Source organism: Suricata suricatta, chromosome 4 (assembly GCF_006229205.1).
Source record: "Suricata suricatta isolate VVHF042 chromosome 4, meerkat_22Aug2017_6uvM2_HiC, whole genome shotgun sequence".
Lineage (NCBI taxonomy): Eukaryota > Metazoa > Chordata > Mammalia > Carnivora > Herpestidae > Suricata > Suricata suricatta.
In genome coordinates this window covers 50,352,529-50,376,389 of record NC_043703.1, presented here as the reverse complement: position 1 = coordinate 50,376,389, position 23,861 = coordinate 50,352,529, and the positions used below count along the sequence as shown (strand labels likewise).

Sequence of the window (23,861 nt, the reverse complement as noted above, 5' to 3'; positions counted from 1 at the left end):
AATCAGATGAGGCGCCTGGGTGGCTCAGTCGGTTAAGCATCCAACTTTGCCTCAGATCATGATCTCATGGTTTGTGGGCTTGAGCCCCATGTCAGGCTCTGTGCTAATAGTTCAGAGCCTGGAGCCTGCTTCAGATTCTGTGTCTCCTTCTCTCTCTACCCCTCCCCTGCTTACACTATCTCTTTCAAAAATGAATGCCAAAAAATTAATAATCATAAAGATGCTCAATGGACTTGAGAAAAGAGTGGAGCCCCTCACAACAAAGAGATAAAGAACAAGAAGTCAAGCATACAAATATAATTAAAAATACACCTGAAGGAATTGAATAAATAGAATAAATAGCAGGCTAGATGAAGCACGGTAACAAATTAATGACCTGGAAGACAGAGTAATGGAAAGTAACTAAACTGAGCAAATGAGAGGAAAAAGAATTATGCAAATTAAGAAGTCTTAGGGAACTCAGTGACTCCATCAAATCTAATATTTGTAGGGATCCCAGAAGAAGAAAAGAGAGAAAAGGGGGCAGAAAATTTATCTGAAAGAATAATGGCTAAAAAGTTGCCTAATCTGGGGAAGGAAACAGCTATCCAGATCCAAGAGGCACAGAGATTGACCCAAAAACTGAATTCAAGGAGATCCACAGCAATACACATGATAATTAAAATGGCAAAAAGCAGCAATAAAGAAAAAAAATTAAAAGCAGAAAAGAAAACAATTACATAAAAGGGAAAACCCATAAGGCTATCAGCAGATCTTTAGCAAAACTTTCCAGGGTAGACAGAAGTGATATGAAATATTCAAAGTGCTAAAAGGGAAAAATCTGCAGCCAAGAATATTCTAATCAGTAAGGCTATCATTTGGAATAGAAGCAGAGACACAATTTTTCTCTTTTTATTTATTTATTTTGAGAGAGTATGAGTGAGCAGGGGAAGGACAGAAAAAGAGGAAGAGAGAAAGAGAATCCTAAGCAGGCTCCATACTAGCAGTGCAGAGTCCAGCGTGGGGTTTGAACTCACAAACGGTGAGATGATGACCTGAGCCAAAACCAAGAGTCAGACACTTAAGTGACTGAGCCAACCAGGTGCCCAAAGAATTTTTCAGACAAACAAAAACGAAAAAAGTTCATGGCCACTAAACCAACCCTTTAAAAAGTATTAAAGGAGTCTCTCTGGGAATGAAAGACCATAAATCCCAGTATGAAAAGTAAAAAACACAAAAGCAGAAAAATATTTCTGTAAAAAATGAAAGGAATCGTAAACTATAACATCATATACTTAAATGGCAGGGTAGAGGAGTAAAGAAGCGGTTCAAATTTAAGAGATCATCAAGTTAATACAGGATATTTGCACAAGATATAAGCCTAATGGTAACCACAACTCAAAAACCGGTAATAGATATGCAAAGAATAAAAAGAAAGGAATCCAAATATACCTCTAAAGAAAGCCAACAAACCATGACAGAGCAAGAAAGAATATCTACAGAAACAACCACAAAACAAGTAACAAAATGGCAATAAATACATACTGATGTATTTGAATGTAATGGACTAAATGCTTCAATCAAGACACAGGATGACAAAGTGGATAAAAAATCAACACCCATCTATATGCTGCCTATAAGAGACTCACTTTGGAGATCTAAAGACAACTCAAGAAGAAAGTGAGGGGATGGAGAAACATCTATCATGCAAAAGATGTCAAAAGAAAGCTGAGGTAGCAATACTTGTATCAGGCAAAATACTTTAAAACAAAGACTCTAACAAGAGACAAAGAAGAACACTATATAATAGTAAAGTGGAAAATCTAAGAAGATATAACAACTGTAAATATTTATGCACCCAAAATAGAAGCACCCAAATACATAAAACATTTAATAAACAAAAAGGAAATAACTGAAGGTAATACATTAATAGATCAAAGTCATACCATGTTATCTTGTCTGAACACAGTGGTATGAAACTAGAAATCAGTCACTATAAAAAACCTGGAAGTAGGGCAAATATATGAAGGTTAAATATCATGCTCTTAAACAATGAATGGATCAAGCAAGAAATCAAAGCGGAAATAATAAGTTTCATGGAAATAAATGAAAATGAGAACATAATCATCCAAAATCTTTGGGATACAGCAAAAGCTATCCTATGAGGGATGATTACAGCAAAACAGGTCTATCTGAAGAAGAGTCTCAAACAACTTAATCTTATGCCTATACCTAAAGAACTACAAAAAGAACAAATAAACCCCCGAACAGCAGAGAAAGTAAATAACAAAGATTAGAACAGAAATAAGTGATACAGAAACTAAAAAAATAAGATAAAAGATGAATGAAACCAGGAACTGGTTCTTTGAAAGAGATCAAGAAAATTGATAAATCTCTAGCCAGATTCATCAGAAAAGAGAGGCTCTAAATAAACAAAATCAATAATAAAAGAGGAGAAATAATCAACACCACAGAAATACAAACAATTATAACAATATTATGAAAACCTACATGCCAATCAATCAACTTAGAAGAAATGGATAATTCATAGAAATGTATAAGTTATTAAAACTAAATGAGATAGATAAAAAATCTGAACAGACCACTTACAAGGAATGAAACTGAATGAGTAAACAAAAACATCCAGGAGAGGGCGGGGGCAAGACGGTGGAGAAGGTGGGAACACTGTTACCTCCTCATGCCCGCAACCATCAAACTGAGAAGAATTAAAAGCCACAATATTCTGATCTCCAAGAACGAAGGTGCATGCACAGACCCCTTATTGATAACAGCCTCATGGATGCCTGAGTGAGTGTTGGAACCAGAGACTTTGGGGAAGGGAACACCGGATCAAAGTAGAGGTGGGAAAGAGAGTGCACAGAAATTTGGGGCTGGGCCCGCAGAGAGTCCAGTGTCCAGATGCACACAGTACTGTGCAGGGCCATGCACGGGTGGCCGGGCAGGATGGCACAGAACCTTGGAGGGCCCCGCGTGAACCGGCGTGCAGGACGCTGCGTGGGATGGCCACGCAGGGCCATGCAGATCCAGGGGGAAGAGAAGGAGAGGCTGATAGCCTGATCGCTGGAGAGGAAAGACCTCAGCCCGAGGCAGAGAGACAAACTTTCCATGTGTAGCCCACTGGGCTGGGGAGAGAAATCCGTCCTCCTCAGCGGGCTTGTTCTCCCATGGGTTCGGGAGCCCGCTGATTTCAGGTAGAGCCAGGGAAAAGCTTTTTTCCACAATTCCACTACATAATCCTGGCCAAAAAGCCGCCTGACTGCTGAAGATTATTTTAACGGTGGTGGAAGCATTAAAGTGGGTGGACTAGGATTTAGAAACCTGGCAGGAACTTAGAAAACCAAAACAATTTAACCTGCCTGTGGCACGGGGAGGTTGGACTCAAGAGAGTGGCTGGCAACGCATGGTATGAGGGGTGCTTGCAGTGCCACCATTCTTCTGCAACCTGACCTACCTACATCAAACCACGCCCATCCAAGCTGGAGAGCTGGATTCTTCTTTTCTTGCTATCTTTATGTTTTTTCAATTTTTCTTTTCTAAATACTTTGTTTTTATAATTTTTCCCTTGTTTTCTCTTTTTCTATTTTCCTATTTCCTCCTTTTCTTCCTTTCCCCGCAGGAGTCTGGGAAAGACCAACATTTATGCACTGCTGTGATGAGGTCAACTCTTACCATCCAGATATTTTACCCTTATTTCATTCTTCTCTCTCCCTTCCACAGGTTTTATGCTCTCAGACTGTCCTTTATCTTTGGCTGTCTCTGTCCCCCCAGCTTCTCTAACCTGTCCTCTCTTTTCTTTCACGCTCCTTTCTTTCGTTTCCCATTTGGTTTCCTTGTTTACTGGATCTGTCAGTGTGTTTGCGTGCTTATGTTCCCTGTGTGTTTGTCTGTCTGCTTTCCTTTTCAGGGCTACCTCAAGAAACAAGCCAAAGCACACATAGTGGAAAGTTCCAAATATCACTGAGTAAGGAAATATATTAATTACAGGCACAACAAGAGAAACTGAGAGACACCATTAAAAGAACATCTCCTGAAATGACAGGCCCTGGACAGTCAAAAAGCCTCCTTTAATAGAGCGATACTAACAGGCGCACAGTGCAGAATGAGCTTTTCAAACTGACAAGGGACAGAAAGCCAAAATGACAAAATGAAAGAACTCTCCTCTAAAGAAATTCCAGGAAGAAATCACAGCGACAGAACTGCTCAAAACAGACACAAGCAACATAACTGAACAAGAATTTAGAACGATTATCATAAAATTAATTGCTGGGCTTGAAAAAAGCATAGAGGCCATCAGAGAAGATATTGATACAAAGACTAGGAACCTTCAAAATAGCTGTGATGAGTTAAAAAAGGTTATAAATGAGGTGAATAATAAAATGGAGGCTGCCAATGCACAGACTGAAGCAGCAGAGAGGAGAATAGGTAAATTAGAAGACACAGTTACAGCAAAAGAGGAAGCTGAGAAAAAGAGAGAGAAATTGATACAGGAGCACGAAAGGAGAATTTGAGACCTGAGTGATACAATCAAACAGAACAATATCCGTATCATATGAGTTCCTGACGAGAAAGAAAGAGAAAAAAGTCCTGAAGCGGTGCTGGATCAAATTATAAACAAAAATTTCTTCAATCTGGGGAAAGAGAAAGACATTGAAATTCAAGAGGCATACTGAACTCCCCTAAGACGTAACCTGAACCGACCTTGGCATGACATATCATAGTGAAACTGCCAATAAGGATAGACAGAATTCTGAAAGCAGCTAGCGATAAAAGGGCCCTAACATACAAAGGGAAACCTAGCAGAGTGGTTACAGACCTATCTACTGAAACTGGGCAGGCCCGAAAGGTATGGCAGGAAATCTTCAATGTGACGAACAGGAAAAATATGCGACAAAGAATCCTTTATCCAGCAAACCTGTCATTCAAAATAAAGGAAAGATAAGGGTGTTCCCAAATAAACAAAAATTAAGAGAATTCATCACTACCAAACTAGCCCTTCCAGAAATCCAATGAGGGACTCAATGAGAAAAAGGTAGCAAGGAATATAAGACACTAGAGACGTAAATACAAATATGAACCCTACAGAGAACACAATGAATTTAAACACATCAAATGACACAGTAGCAGAATGGATAAAAAACTAAAATCCATCTATTTGCTGTCTACAAGAGACTCACCTTAGACCTGAAGACACCTTCAGATTGAAAGTGAGGGGATGGAGAAAGATCTACCATGTGACTGGATGCCAAAAGAAAGCTAGAGTAGCCATACTTATGTCAGACAAACTGGACTTTAAAGTAAAGGCAGTAACAAAAGATGAAGATGGACATTACATCATAATTACAGGGTCTTTCCATCAGGAAGAGCTAACAATTATAAACATCTATGTGCCGAATTCGGGAGCACCCAAATACATAAAACAACTATTCGCAAACAGAAACAATCTTATTGATAAGATTGTGCTAACTGCAGGGGACTTTAATACCCCACTTACAACAATGGACAGGTCAACCAGACAAAAAAAAATCACTAAAGAAACAATGGATCTGAATGGCACACTGGAACAGATGGAATTAATAGATATATTTAGAACTCTGCATCATGAAGCTAGGGAATTCACTTTCTTCTCGAGTGCACATGGCACATTCTCCAAGATTGATCACATACTGGGTCATAAAGCAGCTCTCCATAAATACAAACGAATTGAGATCATACCATGCACACTTTCAGATCACAATGCTATGAAACTTGAAATCAACCACAGGAAGAAGACTGGAAAACCTCCAAAAATGGGGAGGTTCAAAACCACTCTACTGAAAAATGATTGGGCAAATCAGGCAATTAGAGAGGAAATTAAAAAGAATATATGGAAGCAAATGAAAACGAAAATACAACAATCCAAACTCTCTGGGACACAGCAAAGGCAGTCCTAAGAGGAAAGTTTATTGCAATCCAGGCCTATTTCAACAACTAGAAAAAGCCCAAACTCAAAATCTAACAAAGTACCTAATGGAAGTAGAAGGAAAGCAGCAAGAGCACCCCAAACCCAGCAAAAGAAGAGAAATAATAAAGATCAGGGCAGAAATAAACAATATAGAATCCAAAAAAGTTGAAAAAAATCAATGAAACCAAGAGTTGGTCTGTTGAAAAAATAAGCAAAATTGATAAACCTCTAGCTAGGCTCCTCAGAAAGAAAAGAGAGAACACCCAAATAGACAAAATCATGAATGCAAATGGATCTATTACAACTGATCACTCAGAAATATAAGCAATCATCAGAGATTACTATGAAAGTTATATACCAACAAACCGAACAATCTAGAAGAAATGGACAAATTCCTAAACACACATGCACTACCAATATTCAAATGAGGAGAGAAAATCTGAACAGACCCATAACCAGTGAAGAAATTGAATCAGTTATCAAAAATCTCCCAACGAATAAAAGCCCAGGGCCGGATGGATTCCCAGGGGAGTTCCACCAGACTTATTTAAAGCAGAGTTAACACCCATTCTTCTCAAACTATTCCAAAAAATAGAAATGGAAGGAAGACTTCCGGACTCATTATATGAAGCAAATGTCACCTTGATTCCTAAACCAGACAGAGACCCAACAAAAAAAGAGAACTACAGGCCAATATTTTGAATGAACACAGATGCAAAAATGTTCAACAAGATACTAGCAAATCAAATTTAGCAACACATAAAAATAATTACCCATCATGATCAAGTGCGATTCATTCCTGGGCTACAGGGCTGGTTCAGTATTTGCAAATCCATCAGTGTGATACATCACATTAACAAAAGAAAAGATAAAAACCGTATGATCTTGTCAATAGATGCAGAAAAAGCATTTGACAAAATACAACATCCCTTCTTAATAAAAACCCTTGAGAAAATCGGGATAGGAGGAACTTACTTAAATATCATTAAAGCAATTTATAAAAAGCCCACATGTTACAGAGAGACAGATACTATATGATTTCACTCATGTGGAATTTAGGAAACAATACAAATGAGTAAAGGAAAAAAAGACAGGGAAACAAACCTGATACACATTCTTAATTTTACAGAACACACTGATAGTTACCAGAGGGGAGATGGGTGGAGGGATGGGTGGAACTGAATTTGTGGAATAAAGAGTATATTTATCATGATGAAAAAAGTGAAAAGAAGGAAAAAGAAATAAAAAGAAGCACACACACAAAAAACACAAAACGCAAAAACAAAGGTCAAGCCCCACAGATATGTGTCTCCATCCAAAACCATGTAGTAAACGTTAAGGAAGTAAGGATTCAGAAGCCTGGCTCATCTACATTCTGGATAACCCACACTGAGTACAACGCTCCTTTACTTTTGGAAGCGCTTATTAAGCAACTGTTGCAGTAGCAATCTGAATCAAGGAGCCTTAAAACTCTCATTGTCCTCACAATGTAAGTCCCTACCTTACTGCCTCAATGCCAGCCCTTGTTCTTTGCAGGTTCCTTCACTATCCCTTCCATATTCAGAATCTCTACTCATCCCTGAACTTTCTAATGAACACCAGTCTAAACATCAGTTTAGACTGTATTTGGAGTGCAAAGACTTCATCTAAGTCACCTCTGAATCCCTGAGTGAGCCAAATACCAGCTACTGAAAGGTGTCAACAAGGATTTGCTGGGCTGAATTAATCATGTTTACTTAGTCTACCTGGCCTGATCCTATCATTAGTCATCTTGTGGCCAACTGGTGCTTATCCCTTATATCCATTCTCCCTTTATTCCCCAGTATTAGGGCATTAGCTGGACACATGGCTTCTCAACACTACATTTTGGAGCCTTCCCTGCAGTTAGGTATGGCCAGCCATATAAACTAAGTTCAAGTCATGGGTCTTGGGAGTCTTAGCCTTAAAACACTGGATGTGTCTTCCACCCCTCTTTTTCCTTTCTCAGGGGGAGAAACATGGGTATGGTGGTGGCCCAGCTTTGACAATCCAATAGACAACATCCTGGAGAATGGCAGAGCAACAAGATGGAAAGAATCTACATCACTGAATGATTTTATGGAATACAGATATTTACCTGCTCTGAATCACCTTTGATCTCTGCATATTACAAAGGAAAATATACTTCTGTCTTATTTGAGTCAAAAAAAAAAAAAGTGGGGGTAAGGATGTGAAAATTAATAAAAGGACTTCATTTAGGATGGAGTCACGAGACCTGCAGGGGGAGCTTTCACACCCTTCCAATCCCGAGGGTGGGGTACCTAACAAGACAAGGGTTCCACTTTAGTATCCCAGCAGGAGGAAGGCTTTCCTTCTCTATCCCCATCCCTGCAATAACAGCCCAGCCAAAGAGACACCATCAATGAAAAGCCGCTATACTTCCAAATTCCCAGTTTATTCTAATGAATTTTTTGTTGTTGTTGTTTGTAACAGCCTTCCCAATATCTCCCTTTCTTCTACAAAGGGGCATTTCTCTCTTTTGTTCTGTGGACTTGCCGATGGTTTTGCCATAGTTTGCTAGTCCTGGATTGCAATCTCTGCTATTCCCGAATAAACACATTTTTGCTGCCAAAATAACTGGCAGTTTTATTTTTAAAGTTTACAAAAACGAATACTTTTCTGGAAAACCACCAAATCAAAAACTGAGCAAAAATACAATATTAAACTATTCCATAAACCATGAAATCAAGGAATCTTCATTCAAAGTTTATGCATAACTATATTCAGGATCAAGTAACTTTAACTGTTTTGGTTAAGACACAGAAGCATCCCTTTCCCATACTCTGTCAACAGTCTCTTTATCTGAAAAAAGTACCAAAATAAACTTAATAAAAGTCAGGGTAACAAAATCATAAAAGTAAAAATAGATAAACAGAAAATCTATTAACAAATAGAAGCGTAATAAAATAGATAATTAAAAACAGGAGCTGATTCATTAATTATAAAACATATTTTAAAAAATCCTTTAGTGGAGACCTAAGCTTCTACTCCCCCACAAAATGATTAACAGAGAGCTATATGTGAACAAAAACAGCTCTGGGAAACTCTGGAATCCTCTTAAAATATTTTGCCAACACAAAAAAACTTTAGAGCTGCAAAAAAGAAGAGAACTTCATGTTGCCTGTATCATTTCATCTGCCAAAATGACACTGCTCAGAGTGAAGAGGAAACTTCCCAGCTAGAAAGTTCCTTTCACCAGAATATCGAGTGCGGTGAGTGACCATCTTATCTAGTCTTTTGGGGAACTGCAGGAAGTACTTCTGTTTCACTTCAGATGGGCAAAGCTGAGACGTATTGAGATGGCTAAGAACAAGGAAGAAAGGCAGGGTCTACCAAGTGCAGCAATGCAGCAGGAGTGACTGTGGTTTATGGTGGCCTGCTCTATATATAAACTCAGCAGCTTTTGCCACTGAAGAAGGAACCAAGTAGCACAACTTCTTCAGACTTCCTGCAGATTTCACCAGGTATTTCACCCAAGAGGTATTAGCTCTCTCTGATGCCAGCTGCCTAAGTCCTGCCTCTGCCAGAGCCTGGAACCATACTAACAGCTAGGTCAGGCCTCTGTGCAAGTGCAAGATGCCAGTGTAGACATATGTGGCTGACCCCCCCCCACTGCTATTTGTACACTAAGGGCTAACTGTGCATTTAAATGTTGCGACCCTGGGGTGCCTGGGTGTCTCAGTTAAGCATCTGACGACTCTTGATTTTGGCTCAGGTCATGATCTCACAGTTTGTGGGTTTGAGCCCCGCACTGGGCTCTGCACTGAGAGCACGAAGCCTGTTTAGGATTCTGTGTCTCCTCTCTCTGACCCTCCCCACAAGTTCTCTCTCTCTCTCTCTCAAAAATGATTTTTTAAAAATGCTGCCACCCTGACATCCATTACCAGTCTCTACCGCAGTGTGCACACCAGGGATGGGTGAAGGCAGTGCAGCACAGGAGATCATGCTGATAGCTAGGACCCATGCAGCTGCTTCTGGATCTGATGCAAGCTGTATCTTCTGTCACTGGCCTGCTTGATCATGTTCATCTGTAGCTAGCTCCTCTAGCTGCACACCTGAATACCTAGCCCAACCCGTGACACCAGCCTCCACTGCAGTATACCTTCACAGGGGGAGACTCTGTAGTCACAGGACAGTATGCTAACAGTCAAGATCCTTAAAGCCTACCAACGAGGCTGTAGTCAGCTCCAACCCTTGCTGCCTACCTGGCCACCACCAAGATGTGTGCCTGCCACTACACAGGCAGCTGCAGCTGGCTCTGGCAACTGTGTGCACATCACAAGATCTGGCCACCACCACTGTCTAACCTAGTCCCTATCTGCTAGACTTTGGAAGCACTGTTGAAGACCCCAAGAGCCCTTGTGGTCACTGTGAAATACGCACAGTGTTCCGGGGGGAGTGCACAGTTTTTGGATCCTACTGCCTGGAACCAAAGAGATAATATGGTCCCTGGACTCAGTGCTGCCACATGCCCTTGCATTTGGTGCCCTACACCACTAGACATGGAATCACAGCATGCTCCACTGTTCCCTGACCCAAAGAAAAGTCCTCCCTTACTCAAGTCAGTCCATAAAGTCTACAAGAGATGATTCATTTTTCAAGTGTATAGACACCTGCTGAAGATCTACAAAGATCACCAAGAATCCAGAAAAATATCTCCTTCAAAGGAAAATAGTAAACCTGCAGTAACTGGCCAAAAGTAATTAAGAATTAAGAACTGCCTGATACAGAATTCAAAATCATTGTTCTATAGATGCTCTGACAGCCACAAGAGAATACACATGAACAATCAGGAAAACAAAAGAACAAAATGAGAAGTTCAACAAAGAGACAGAAAACAAAAAAGGAAATAAAAAAGTTTTGGTACTGAATAATACAATGACTGAAGAATTCAACAGAGAAGGAGCTTCAACAGTAGACTAAACAGAAGAAAGAATAAGAGAGCTTGAGGACAGATCATTGGAAATTAGCTAATTGGATGAGAAAAAATGAAAAGAATGAGGAAAGCCTACGGGACTTCTGGGATGCCATCAATAAAAATAATGTATATATCATTAGAATCTCAGAAGGAAAAGGGAGGGAGAAAGGAGTACAAAGCTTACTTAAAGGAATAATGGCTGGAGGACTTAGGAGAAGATGGTGGAGTAGGACTATTCTTAGTTCACCTTGTCCCACAGAATTGATAATAGCCACATCAGTGCAAACAACCCAGAAAACGACCCAAAGCCTGGTAGAGCAGACTCTCTACAGTTAAACGTAGAGAAGAGGCCATATCAAAGAGAGAAGGAAGGGCAGAGAGACAGGCTGGCAAGGCTGTCTGTGAAAGGGAGGAATGCCACAGGCATGAAGAAGGGAGAGAGACACTCACTCCAGGCATGGGGACCCTGTAACATTTGGTTTTTGAAAACCAGGGGGGCCTAATTTCACAAGTTCTTACAATCAGTGGGCTTAACATCAGGAACTTTAAAAATCAGCTGGCTTGGCTGTAGGAGAGCAGGAAGTCAACAGAAAAACTGAGCCCCTACCCTTAAAGAGACAGCACAACAAATAGCCCTGCACAGAGAAAAAGCACAAAAGCACAAAAGCAGCAGTTGGAAAAATGCCTGGAGTATAGAGGAAAGATATTTATTTACTAGTTTCAGAGCACGTGCTAGAGGACTAGGGACCTTTTGGTGGGGCAGGGATCTTTAGGAACTTTTCTAGGAACAAAGAAGGTGGCAGGTATCATTTCCCTCTCTCACACTCCTGGTCTAGTCACATGGATACTGTGGGATCAGTGTGGTGCTAATACTTTCCTCCTTCTATGGATCTGACTCCCCGCCCCGACCCAGCAGGACCCCTCCTGTAGCAGATCAGTATAGACGTTGCTTGCACCATGCTTCACCACCGCTCTCTCCTGAGGACTGGTCCCCTTCAGTCCTGTGGTGTAGTTTCCTAAAATGGCTAAAGGTCTCCTCCCACAACAGACCTACACAAACCTTGTTAACACTGCTACCCTGTCCCTGTAGCCTCCTGAAGACTGAGCCCCCTCCAATATGCCCTTGGCCCATACCCATCCAAAGTGGTGCCTCAAGTCTGCACTATGCAAGCAACTCTTGACAGGGAGCAGCATCACTCCTCTCCTGACCTGGGGTGATGATAGGATAACCAGACACACCAGCCCTACTGCAGCCCTAGCAGTGGGCTGGGGGCAGACACTGGGTCTTGACTCAACTCAGGCCCAAGGCGGCCTCAGACTGGCTCACGTATAACACATGAATGAAACCCTGCCCCCAAGAGTGAAACAGAGCCACTGCAGGTGACTGGTCTGAAGGCAAACTGCTCAGCCACAGTCCTAGGGTACACACAACACACATTAAGAGATACCCTTGAAGTGTCAGTTTCTGGTGAACAGGAGGACGCTGCACTCACTGCAACGCATTACAGAACCTCTTCTTAAGGCTACTACTTTCATCAGCAGGAGATGTAGCTGACTTTCCTAATACACAGAAACAGGCACAGAGAGGCAAACTGAGCAGACAAATATGTCCCAAATGAAAGAACTGGACAAAAAAACAAGAGAGCTAAATAAAATGGATAATATGCCTGACAGAGAACTTAAAAGTAATTGTCATAAAGATATTCACTAGACTTGAGAAAAGAGTGGAGGACCTCAGTGAGACCCTCGAAAGAGATTGAAAACATAAAAAAGAACCAACTGGAAATGAAGAACTCAATAAATAAAATTAAAAATACAATAAAGGGAATAATTGGTAGAGTAGAGGAAGCAGAAGAATAGGTCAGTGACCTGGAGGGCATATAACAGAAAGCAACCAAGTTGAATAGGAGAGAGGGGAAAAAAAATATATAAATGTAAATAGACTTAGAGAACTTGGTGACACTATCAAGTATAATAACATTCACATTATAGGGATCCCTGAAGAAGAGGAGGGGGGGGCAGAAAATTTATTTGATGAAATAATAGCTGAAAAATTCCCTGAATTTGAGGAAGGAAACAGAAATCCAGATCCAAGAGGCACAGAGAGCCCCCAACAAAATCAACCCAAGAAGGTCCACACCAAGACACATAGTAATTAAAATAAAAAAAGTAGTGATACAGCATTTTAAAGGTAGCAAGGGAAAACAGTTACATTAAAGGAAACTCCATAAGGCTTTCAGAAAATTTTTCAGTAGAAACTTTGCAGGACAGGATGGAGTGGGACAATATATTCAGACACTGAAATCCAAATCTCCCCTCAGATGTAACTTGAATGGATCTTCTGTATGAAATATCATAGTGAAACTGGTAAATATAAGGATAAAGAGAGAATTCTGAAGACAGCTAGGGATAAAAGGGCCCTAACATACAAAGAGAGACATATCAGGGTGGTTGCAGACTTACCTACTGAAACTTGGCAGGCCAGAAGGGAATGGTAGGAAATCTTCAATGTAATGAACAGAAAAAATAATGCAGCCAAGAATCCTTTATTGAGCAAACTGTCATTCAGCATAGAAGGAAAGATAAAGGTTTTTTCCAAACAAACAAAAACTGAAGAAATTCATCACCACTAAGCCAGCCCTACAAGAGATCCTAAGGGGGAGTCTATAAGGGAAATGTTGCACGGAACACAAAGGACCAGAGACATCACTACAAGCATGAATCCTCCAGAGAACACGATGACTCTAAACCCCTATCTTCCAAGAATAACACTGAATGTAAATGGACTAAATGCTCCAATCAAAAGACATAAGGTAGCAGAATGGATAAAGAAAACAAAACCCATCTATTTGCTGTCTACAAGAGATTCATTTTAGACCTGAGGACACCTTCAGATTGAAAGTAAGGGGATGGAGAAATATCTATCATGCAACTGGCAGTCAAAAGAAAGCCGGAATCGCCATACTTGTATCACACAAACTGGGCTTTAAAGTAAAGGCAGTAACAAGAGATGAAGAAGGGCATTATATAATACTTACAGGGTCTATCCATCAGGAAGAGCTAACAATTATAAACATCTATGCGACATTTGGGAGCACCCAAATACATAAAACAATCACAAACAGAAACAATCTTATTGATAGGAATGTGCTAAATTGCAGGGGACTTTAATACTCCACTTATAGCAATGGATAGATCTACTAGACAGAAAATCACTAAAGAAACAATGACTTGAACGACACATTGGACCAGATGGATCTCATAGATATTTTTGGAACTCTACATCCTGAGGCTGTGGAATTCACTTTTGTCTGGAGTGCACATGGTACATTCTCTAAGACAGATCACATACTGGGTCACAAAGCAGCTCTCAATAAATATCAATGAATTGAGATCATATCATGCACACTTTCAGATCACAATGCTATGAAACTTGAAATCAACCACAGGAAAAAGTCTGGAAAACCTCCAAAAACATGGAGGTTAAGAACATCCTACTAAAGAACAAATGGGCCAATCAGGCAATTAGAAGAAATTAAAAACTATATGGAAACAAATGAAAATGAAAATATTAAGTATCCAAATTCTTTGGGATGCAACAAAGGTAGTTCTAAGAGGAAAGTACATTGCAATCCAGCCAGGCCTATTTCAAGAAACTAGAAAAGTTCCAAATACAAAGTCTAACAGCACACCTAAAGGAACTAAAAGGAAAGCAGCAAGAGCACCCCAAACCCAGCAGAAGAAGAGAAATAATAATAAGACAGGGCAGAAATAAACAATATAGAACCAAAATCAAAACAAAACAAAAAAACCCAAACAGTTGAACAAATCAATGAAACCAAAAGTTGGTTTTTTGAAAAAAATAAACAAAATTGATAAACCTCTAGCCAGGCTTCTCAAAAAGAAAGAGCACTCAAATAGACAAAATCATGAATGAAAATGGATTTATTACAACCAATGCCTCAGAAATTCAAGCAATTATCAGGGAATACTATGATAAATTACAACAAACTGGACAACCAAGAAGAAATGGACAAATTCCTAAATATACATGCACTACCAAAATTCAAACAGGAAGAGACAAAATCTGAACAGACCCATAACTAGTGAAGAAACTGGTTCAGTTATCAAAAATCTCTCAGCAAATAAGAGCCCTGGGCCAGATGGCTTCCCTGGGAAATTCTACCAGACATTTAAATCAGTGTTCAAACTCATTTTTCTCAAGCTATTCCAAAAAATAGAAATGGAAGGAAAACTTCTGAACTCATTCTATGAAGCCAGCCATCACTTTGATTCCCAAACCAGACAGACACAGCAAAAAAAGAGAACTATAGGCCATATCCCTGATGAATATGGATGCAAAAATAACAATATACTAGCGAATCAAATTCAACAGCATATAAAAAGAATTATCCATCATAATAAAGTGGGATTCATTCCTGGGTTTCAGGGCTGGTTAAATATTTGCAAATCCATCAATATTATACATCATGTTAACAAAAGAAAAGATGAGAGCATTTGACCCTGTCGATAGATGCAGAAAAATCATTTGACCAAATGCAGCATCCTCGAGATGCGCAGGAACATGACAAGGATATCCGCTTTCACCACTCTTGTTTAATATAGTGCTGGAAGTCCTAGCATCAGCAATCAGAAAACAAAATGAAATAAAAGACATCAGAATTGGCAAAGATGAAGCCAAACTTTCACTTTTCACAGACATGATAATTTATTCTACATGGAAAACTCAACAGATTCCATCAGATCATAGACCTGATCTATGAATTCAGCAAAGTTGCAGGGTACAAAATCAATGTACAGAAATCGGTTGCATTTTTACACACCAACAATGAAGCAACAGAAAGAGAAATAATGAAACTGATCCCATTCACAAATGCATAAAAAAACCATAAAATACCTAGGAATAAACCTAACCAAAGATATAAAAGATCTGCATGATGAAAACTATAGAAAACTTATGAAGGAAACTGAAGAAGACACAAAGAAATGAAAAAGCATTCCATGCTCATGGATTGGAAGAATAAATATTGTTAAAACAACAACACTACCCAAAGCAATCTACACATGCAATGCAATCCCAATAAAAATTGCACCAGCATTCTTTTCAAAACTAGAACAAACGATCCTAAAATTTGTATGGAACCACAAAAGACACTGAATAGCCAAAGTAACATTGAAGAAGAAAACCAAAACTGGAGGCATCACAATCCCAAACTACTACAAAGTAGAGGCTAAAGTAGTCAGCAAGACAGTATGGTGTTGGCATAAAAAGATATATAGACCAATGGAATACAATAGAGAGCTGAGAACTGGAACCGCAAATGTATGGCCACTTAATCTTTGACAAAGCAGGAAAGAGTATCCACTGGAAAAAAGACAGCCTCTTTTTTGTTATTTTTTATTTTTTAAATGTTTTATTTATTTTTGAGAGAGAGAGAGACAGTGTGAGCAGGGGAGGGTCAGAGAGAGAGGGAGACACAGAATCCAAGACAGGCTCCAGGCTCCGAGCTAGTGGTCAGCACAGAACCTGATGTGGGGCTTGATCCCATAAACCGTGAGATCATGACCTGAGCCAAAGCCGGATGCTCAACCGACTGAGCCACCCAGGCGCCCCAAAGCCAGTTTCTTTTACAGATGGTGCTGGGAAAACTGGACAGCAACATGCAGAAGAATGAAACTAGACCACTTTTGTACACCGTACACAAAAGAAACTCAAAATGGATGAAGGACCTGAATGTGAGACAGGAAACCATTAAAATCCTAGAGGAGAAGGCAGAAAACAACTTCCTTGACCTCAACCGCAGCAATTTCTTACTTGACATATCCCCAAAGGCAGGGAATCAAGAGCAAAAATGAACTACTGGGACCTCATCAAGATAAAAAGCTTCTGCACCACAAAGTAAACAATCAACAAAACTAATAAGCAACTGAGGAAATGGGAAAAGACAGTTGCAAATGGCATATCGGATAAGAGGCTAGTATCCAAAATCTACCAGGAACTCACTAAATTCCATACCCAAAAAACGAATAATCCAGTGAAGAAATGGCAGTAGACCTGAACAGACACTTCTCCAAAGAAGACACCAGATGGCCACCAGACACATGAAACAATGCTCAGCATCACTCAGCACCAGGGAAACACAAATCAAAACCACACTGAGATACCACCTCATGCCAGTCAGAGTGGCTAAAATGAACAAATCAGGAGACTATAGATGCTGGCGAGGATGTGGAGAAACGGGCACCCTCCTACACTGTTGGTGGGAATGTAAACTGGTGCACCCACTCTGGAAAACAGTGTGGAGGTTCCTCAAAAAACTATTAGTAGAACTCCCCTATGACCCAGCAATAGCGCTGCTGGGGATTTACCCAAAGAATTCAGGAGTGCTGATACATAGGGGCACATGTACCCCAGTGTTCACAGCAGCACTTTGAACAATAGCCAAATCATGGAAAGAGCCTAAACGTCCATCACCTGATGAATGAATCAAGAAGATGTGTTTTATATATAAAATGGAATACTACATGGCAATGAGAAAGAATGAAATCCAGCCTTTCATAGCAACGTGGATGGAAATCGAGGGTCTTATGCTAAGTGAAATAAGTCAGGCAGAGAAGGACAGACACATGTTTTCACTCATAAGAATAATAGGAGAAACTTACAGATGACTGTGGAAAGGGGAAGGGGAAAAAATAGTTGGGTAGAGGGAGGGAGGCAAACCACAAGAGACTCTTGAATACTGAGAACTGAGGGCTGATGGGGGAGGGGGAGGGGGGAAAATGGGTGATGGGCAAGGACGAGGGCACTTGCTTGGATGAGCACTGGGTATTACATGGAAACCAACTAGACAATAAACTATAAAAGAAAAAAAATGAAAGAGGAGACATTACAATAGACATCACAGAACTACAAACCATCATAAGAAACTACTATGAGCAACTGTATACCAACAAATTGGATAATCTAGAAGAAATGGATACATTCCTAGAAACACACAACCTACTTAGATTGCATCATGATAAAACTGAAAATCTAAACAAACCAATAATAAGGATACTGAACCAGTAATCAAAAACTTGCCAACACAAAGAGCCCAAGACCAGATGCACTGGTAAATTCTACCAACTATTTAAAGACAAATTAACAGTAATTAATTAACAAAATATTGAAAAGAATGAACACCTCCAAACTCATTTCAGGAGGCAAATACTACCCTGATACTAAACCCAGAGCAAGACATCACAAGAAAGTTACAAACAAATATCCTTGGTAAACATAGATGGCAAAATTTTTCAACAAATTATTTGCGAACATTAAAAGAATTATACACCATGACCAAGTGGGATTTATTCCCAGGAGACAAAAATGGTTCAACATTTGCAAATGAATTGTGATATACCATTAATAAAGTGAAAGATAATTTCAACAGGCAGGATACCTGTTTAACAAAATAACATCTTTTCAAGATAAAAAAAAATTCAATAAGCTGGATATAGAATGAACATATTTCAAAATCACAAAGGCCATATATGATAAACCCATAGCCAACATCATACTGACTGGTGATAGATGGAAACTTTTTCCTGTAAGATCAAGAACAAGACAAGGATACCCACTCTTACCACTCCCATTCAAGATAGTACCAGAAGTCTTAGCCAACACGATCAAGCAAGAAGAAATAAAAGACATCCAAATTAGAAAGGAAAGAAAATTGTCTGTTTGTAGATGATATATATTATACACAGAAAATCCTAATGACTCAACCAAAAACTGTTAGAACTAATCAATGAACTCAGTAAAGTTGAATGATAAAAAAATCAATACCCAGAATCAGCTGTTTGTATACACTTAACAACAAAATATTTTTAAAAAATAAAAACGATCCCATTTACGGTATCATCATAAACAGTAAACACTCAGTGATAAATGGAAGACGCGGAAAATCTATAAGCTGAAAAGTACAAGGCACTGATGAAAAAAACTGAAGACACAAATGCAAAGATATAGTATATGTTCAAGAATCAGATGAATTAATACTGTTAAAATGTCCACATTGCTCAAAGCCGTCCATAGATTCAAAGGCTATCCTGATCAAATTCCAATGGCATTTTTCAAAGAAATGGGAGGATCAAAGCTATAGGTATCACACTTACTGATTTCACACTGATGTATGAAACTATAGTAATCAAAATATTCCCACTTCTGGATATATATCCAAATGATATGAAAACAGTATCTTAAAGGGATACCTGCATTCCACAATCATTGTACCACTATTCCTAATGGACAAGATATGAAACAACCAAATTGTCCATTAAAATATGAATTGATGAGGTGCCTGGGTGGCTTAGTTGGTTAAGTGTCCAACTCTTGAATCTGGCTCAGGTCATATCTCACGGTTCATGAGATTGAGCCCTACCTCGGGCTCTGTGCTGACAGTGCAGGGAACTACACTTGGCCTCTCAGCACCAAGATGCCACATCATCTGTGCCTGTGAACATCTGTGCTTTACCTCAATATATTCTGGGCATCCCTCTTAGCAAAATCTGTTTGTTCTGAGGTATCAGATAAGCTTAGAAGAGACCATTTATTGTGTCTGGGAATGATGAAAAAATTTTCCATATAAATTAAGTAACTTGTTTTTTCCCTTTATAACACTTAGGCTTACAAAAGATTGCACAGGAATGCACTATTTTTGGGTAGTGGACAAAACTATATATACAATGGAATGTTATTTAGCCATGAGAAAGAAGGTCATCTACCATTTGGGACAACATGGTTGGACTTTGAGGGCATTATGCTAACTGAAATAAGTTAGACAAAGAAAGGGAACCATGGTATCAATTATACATGAAATCTAAAACAGGCAAACTCAAAGAAATAGAGTATTGTGATGGTTACCAGGGTGTGAGGGGTTGGAGAAATGGGAAGAAAAAGGGTATAAACTTCCAAATAGATGATTAACAATTTTGGGGATCTATTGTATTAGGTACTTTAAAAGTTGCAAAGTGACTAGATCTTAAATGTTCTCACCATTAAAAAAAAATGGTAATTGTGTGACATGATGGCAGTGTTAACTAACACCATTACAGTAATTATTTTGCAATATGTAAGGGTATCAAATCAACACAATATACATTTTTTATTAAAAAATTTTTTTAATGTTTAACTTTGAGAAAGAGTGATAGAGCAGGTGTGGGGGAGAAGCAGAAAGAGTGGGAGACACAGAAGCTGAATCAGCCTCCAGGCCCTGAGCAGTAGGCACAGAGCTGGATGCGGGCCTTGAACCCACAAACTGTGAGATAATGACCTGAGCTGAAGTTGGCAAGTTAACCGACTGAACCAACCCAGGTGCCCCTCTATACATTTTTTTTAATGTTTATTTATTTTGAGAGAAAGACAGAGAGAGCACGAGCCTGTGAGCAGAGGAGGATCAAAGAGAGAGGGAAAGAAAGAATTCCAAGCAGGCTCCATACTGTCAGGGCTGAGCCCGACGTGGACCTCACCTGAGCTGAAATCAAGAGTCAGATGCATAATCCACAGAGACATCCAGGTGTCCCTACTCTGTATACCTTAAACTTAATACAATGTTATATGTCTATATCTCAATAAAACTGGAAAACTCTTGACAAACCCGTTATCTTTCAATAATAACCCTGAATGTAAATGAATTAAATGCTCCAATCAAAAGATACAGGGTAGCTGAATGGAAAAAACAAGAAGACCCATCTATTTGCTGTCTACAAGAGGCTCATTGTAGACCTGAGGATACCTTCAGATTGAAAGTGAGGAGATAGAGAAGTATTTATTATGCTACCAGAATTCCAAAGAAAATTGGAGTAGCCATACTTCTTTCTATCAGACAAAGCAGACTTTAACAAGAGATGAAGAAGGGCATTATATAATAATCACAGGGCCTATCCACCAGAAGAGCTAACAACTATAAACACCTACACAATGAATTCAGGAGCACCTAAATATATAAAACAATTAATCACAAACACAAGCAATCTTATAGATAAGAATGTGCTAATTGCAGGGGACTTTAATGCTCCACTTACAACAATGGATAGATGAACTAGACAGAGAATCACTAAAGAAACAACGGCCCTGAACGACACATTGGACCAGATAGACCTGACAGACATATTTAGAACTCTACACCCCAAAGCTGTGGAATTCACATGCTGGGTCACAAAGCAGCCCTCAATAAGTATCAAAGAATTGAGATAATGCCATGCACACATTCAGATCACAATGCTATGAAATTTGAAATCAACCACAAGAAAAAGTCTGGAAAACCTCCAAAAGCATGGAGGTTAAAGAACACCCTACTAAAGAACAAATGGACCAATCAGGCAATTAGAAAAGAAATTTAAAAATACATGGAAACAAAGGAAAATGTAAATACAACAATCCAAACTCTTTGGGATGCAGCCAAGGCAGTCCTAAAAGGAAAGTACATTGCAATCCAGGCCTATCTCAAGAAACAAGAAAAATCCCCAATACAAAATCTAACAGCACAGCTAAAGGAAGTAGAAGCAGAACACCAAAGACACCCCAAACCCAGCAGAAGAAGAGAAATGATAAAGATCAGGGCAGAAATAAACACTATGGAATCCAAAAAAACAGATGAACAGATCAATGAAAGTAAGAGTTTTATTGAAAAAATAAACAAAATTGATAAATTTTTGAGAAGCCTAGCCAGGCCTAGCCAGGTTTCTCAAAAAGAAAAGAGAGAGAACCTAAATAGATAAAAATCAGAAGTGAAAATGGATTTAGCACAACCAATACCTCAGAAATACAAGCAATTATCAGCATATGCTAATAAAATCAGCATATGCTAATAAACTGCACAACCTGGAAGAAATGGATAAATTCCTAAACACCAAAACACTATCAAAATTCCGAGAGGAAGAAATAGAAAATCTGAACAGATCTATAAGGAAGAAATTGAATTAGTTATGAAAAATTTCTGAACAAGTAAGCGTCCTGGACCAGATAGCTTCCCTGAGGAATTCTATCAGACATTTAAAACAAGAGTTAACACCTATCCTTCTCAAGCTGTTCCAAAAAATAGAAATGGAATGAAAACTCCTGGAGTCATTCTAGGAAGCCAGCATCACTTTGATTCCTAAACCAGGAAGAGACCCAGCAAAAAAAGGAGAACTACAAGCCAATATCCTTGATGAGTATGATGCAAAAATCCTCAACAAGATACTAGCAAATCGAATTCAACAGCATATAATAATTATTCACCATCTTCAAGTGGGATTCATTCCTGGGTTGCAGGGCTTTAGGTTAAATATTCACAGATCAATGTGATATGTCACATTAAGAAAGAAAATATGAGAATCATATGATCCTGTCAATAGATGTAGAAAAAACATTTGACAAAATACAGCATCCTTTTTAAATAAAAACCCTCAAGAAAGTCAGCACAGAAGGAACATACCTAAACATCGTAAAAGACACTTATGAAAAGCCTACAGCTAATATCATCCCCAAATGGGAAAAACTGAGAGCCTTCCCTGAGATCAGTAATACAACAGTGATGTCCACTCTCACTGCCGTGCTGAACATAGTGTTTGGAAGTCCTAGCCTAAGCAATCAGACAACAAAAGGAAATAAAAGGCAACCAATTTGGCAAAGATGAAGAAAAACTTCACTTTTCACAGAGATGATATTCTACTAGGAAAACCTGACAGACTCCACCAAAGTCTGCTAGAACTGATATATGAATTCAGCAATGTCGCAGGGTATAAAATCAACGTACTGAAATTGGTTACATTTTTATATACCGATAATGAAACAACAGAAAGAGAAATAAAGAAACTGATCCCACTCACAATTGCACAAAAAAATCATAAAATACCTAGAAATAAATGTAACCAAACATGTAAAAGATATGTATGCTAAAGCTTATGAAGGAAATTGAAGATGACACAAAGAAAGGGAAAAACATTCCATGCTCATGGATTGGAAGAATAAATGTTGTTAAGACGACAATACTACACAAAGCAATCTACACATTCAATGCAATCCCAATCAAAACTGCACCAGCATTCTTCTCAAAGCTAGAACAAACAATCCTAAAATTTGTATGGAACCTCCAAAGGCCCCAAATAGCCAAAGTAATAGTGAAGAAGAAAACCTAAATGGGAGGCATCACAATTTTAGACTTCAGCCTCTACTACAAAGATGTAATCATCAAGACAGTGTTGACACAAAAACAGATATAGACCAATGGAATACAATGGAGAACCCAGAACTGGGCCCACAAATGTATGGCCAATTAATCTTTCAAAAGAGGGAAAGAGTATCCAATGGAAAAAAGACAGCCTCTTTAACAAATGGTGCTGGGAAGACAGCAACATGCAGAAGAATGAAATTAGACCACTTTCTTATACCATACGTAAAAATAAACTCAAAATGATTGAAGGACCTAAACATGAGGCAGGAAACCTTTAAAATCCTACAGAAGAAAACAGGCAACAACCTCTGATATCAGCCACAGCAATTTCTGACTCAACACGTCTCCAAAGGCAAGGGAACCAAAACCAAAAATGAATTATTGGGACCTCATCAAGATAAAAAGCTTCTGCACTGCAAATGAAACAATCAAGAAAACTAATAAGCAACTGACTGAATGGGAAAAGATTTTTGGAAACGACATAATGGATAAAGGGCTAGTATCCAAAATCTACAAGGAACTCACCAAACTCCACAACCGAAAAACAAATAATCTAGTGAAGAAATGGGCAGAAAACACGAATAGACTCTTTTCCAAGGAGGACATCCAGATGGCCAAAAGACACATGAAATGATGCTCAACATCACTCATCATTAGGGAAATACAAATTAAAACCACACTGAGATACCATCTCACACTGGTCAGAGTGGGGATAATGAACAAATCAGGAGACTATAGATGCTGGCAA

The 23,861-nt window shown here is 39.0% G+C and overlaps 1 protein-coding gene across 3 annotated transcripts in view; it reads right to left on the bottom strand.

The window, feature by feature from the left end:
* WBP4 (WW domain binding protein 4) overlaps nucleotides 1–23,861 on the bottom strand; it is a 59,251-nt gene that overhangs the window by 17,199 nt on the left and 18,191 nt on the right. The gene's annotated exons all lie outside the window — the stretch shown is intronic.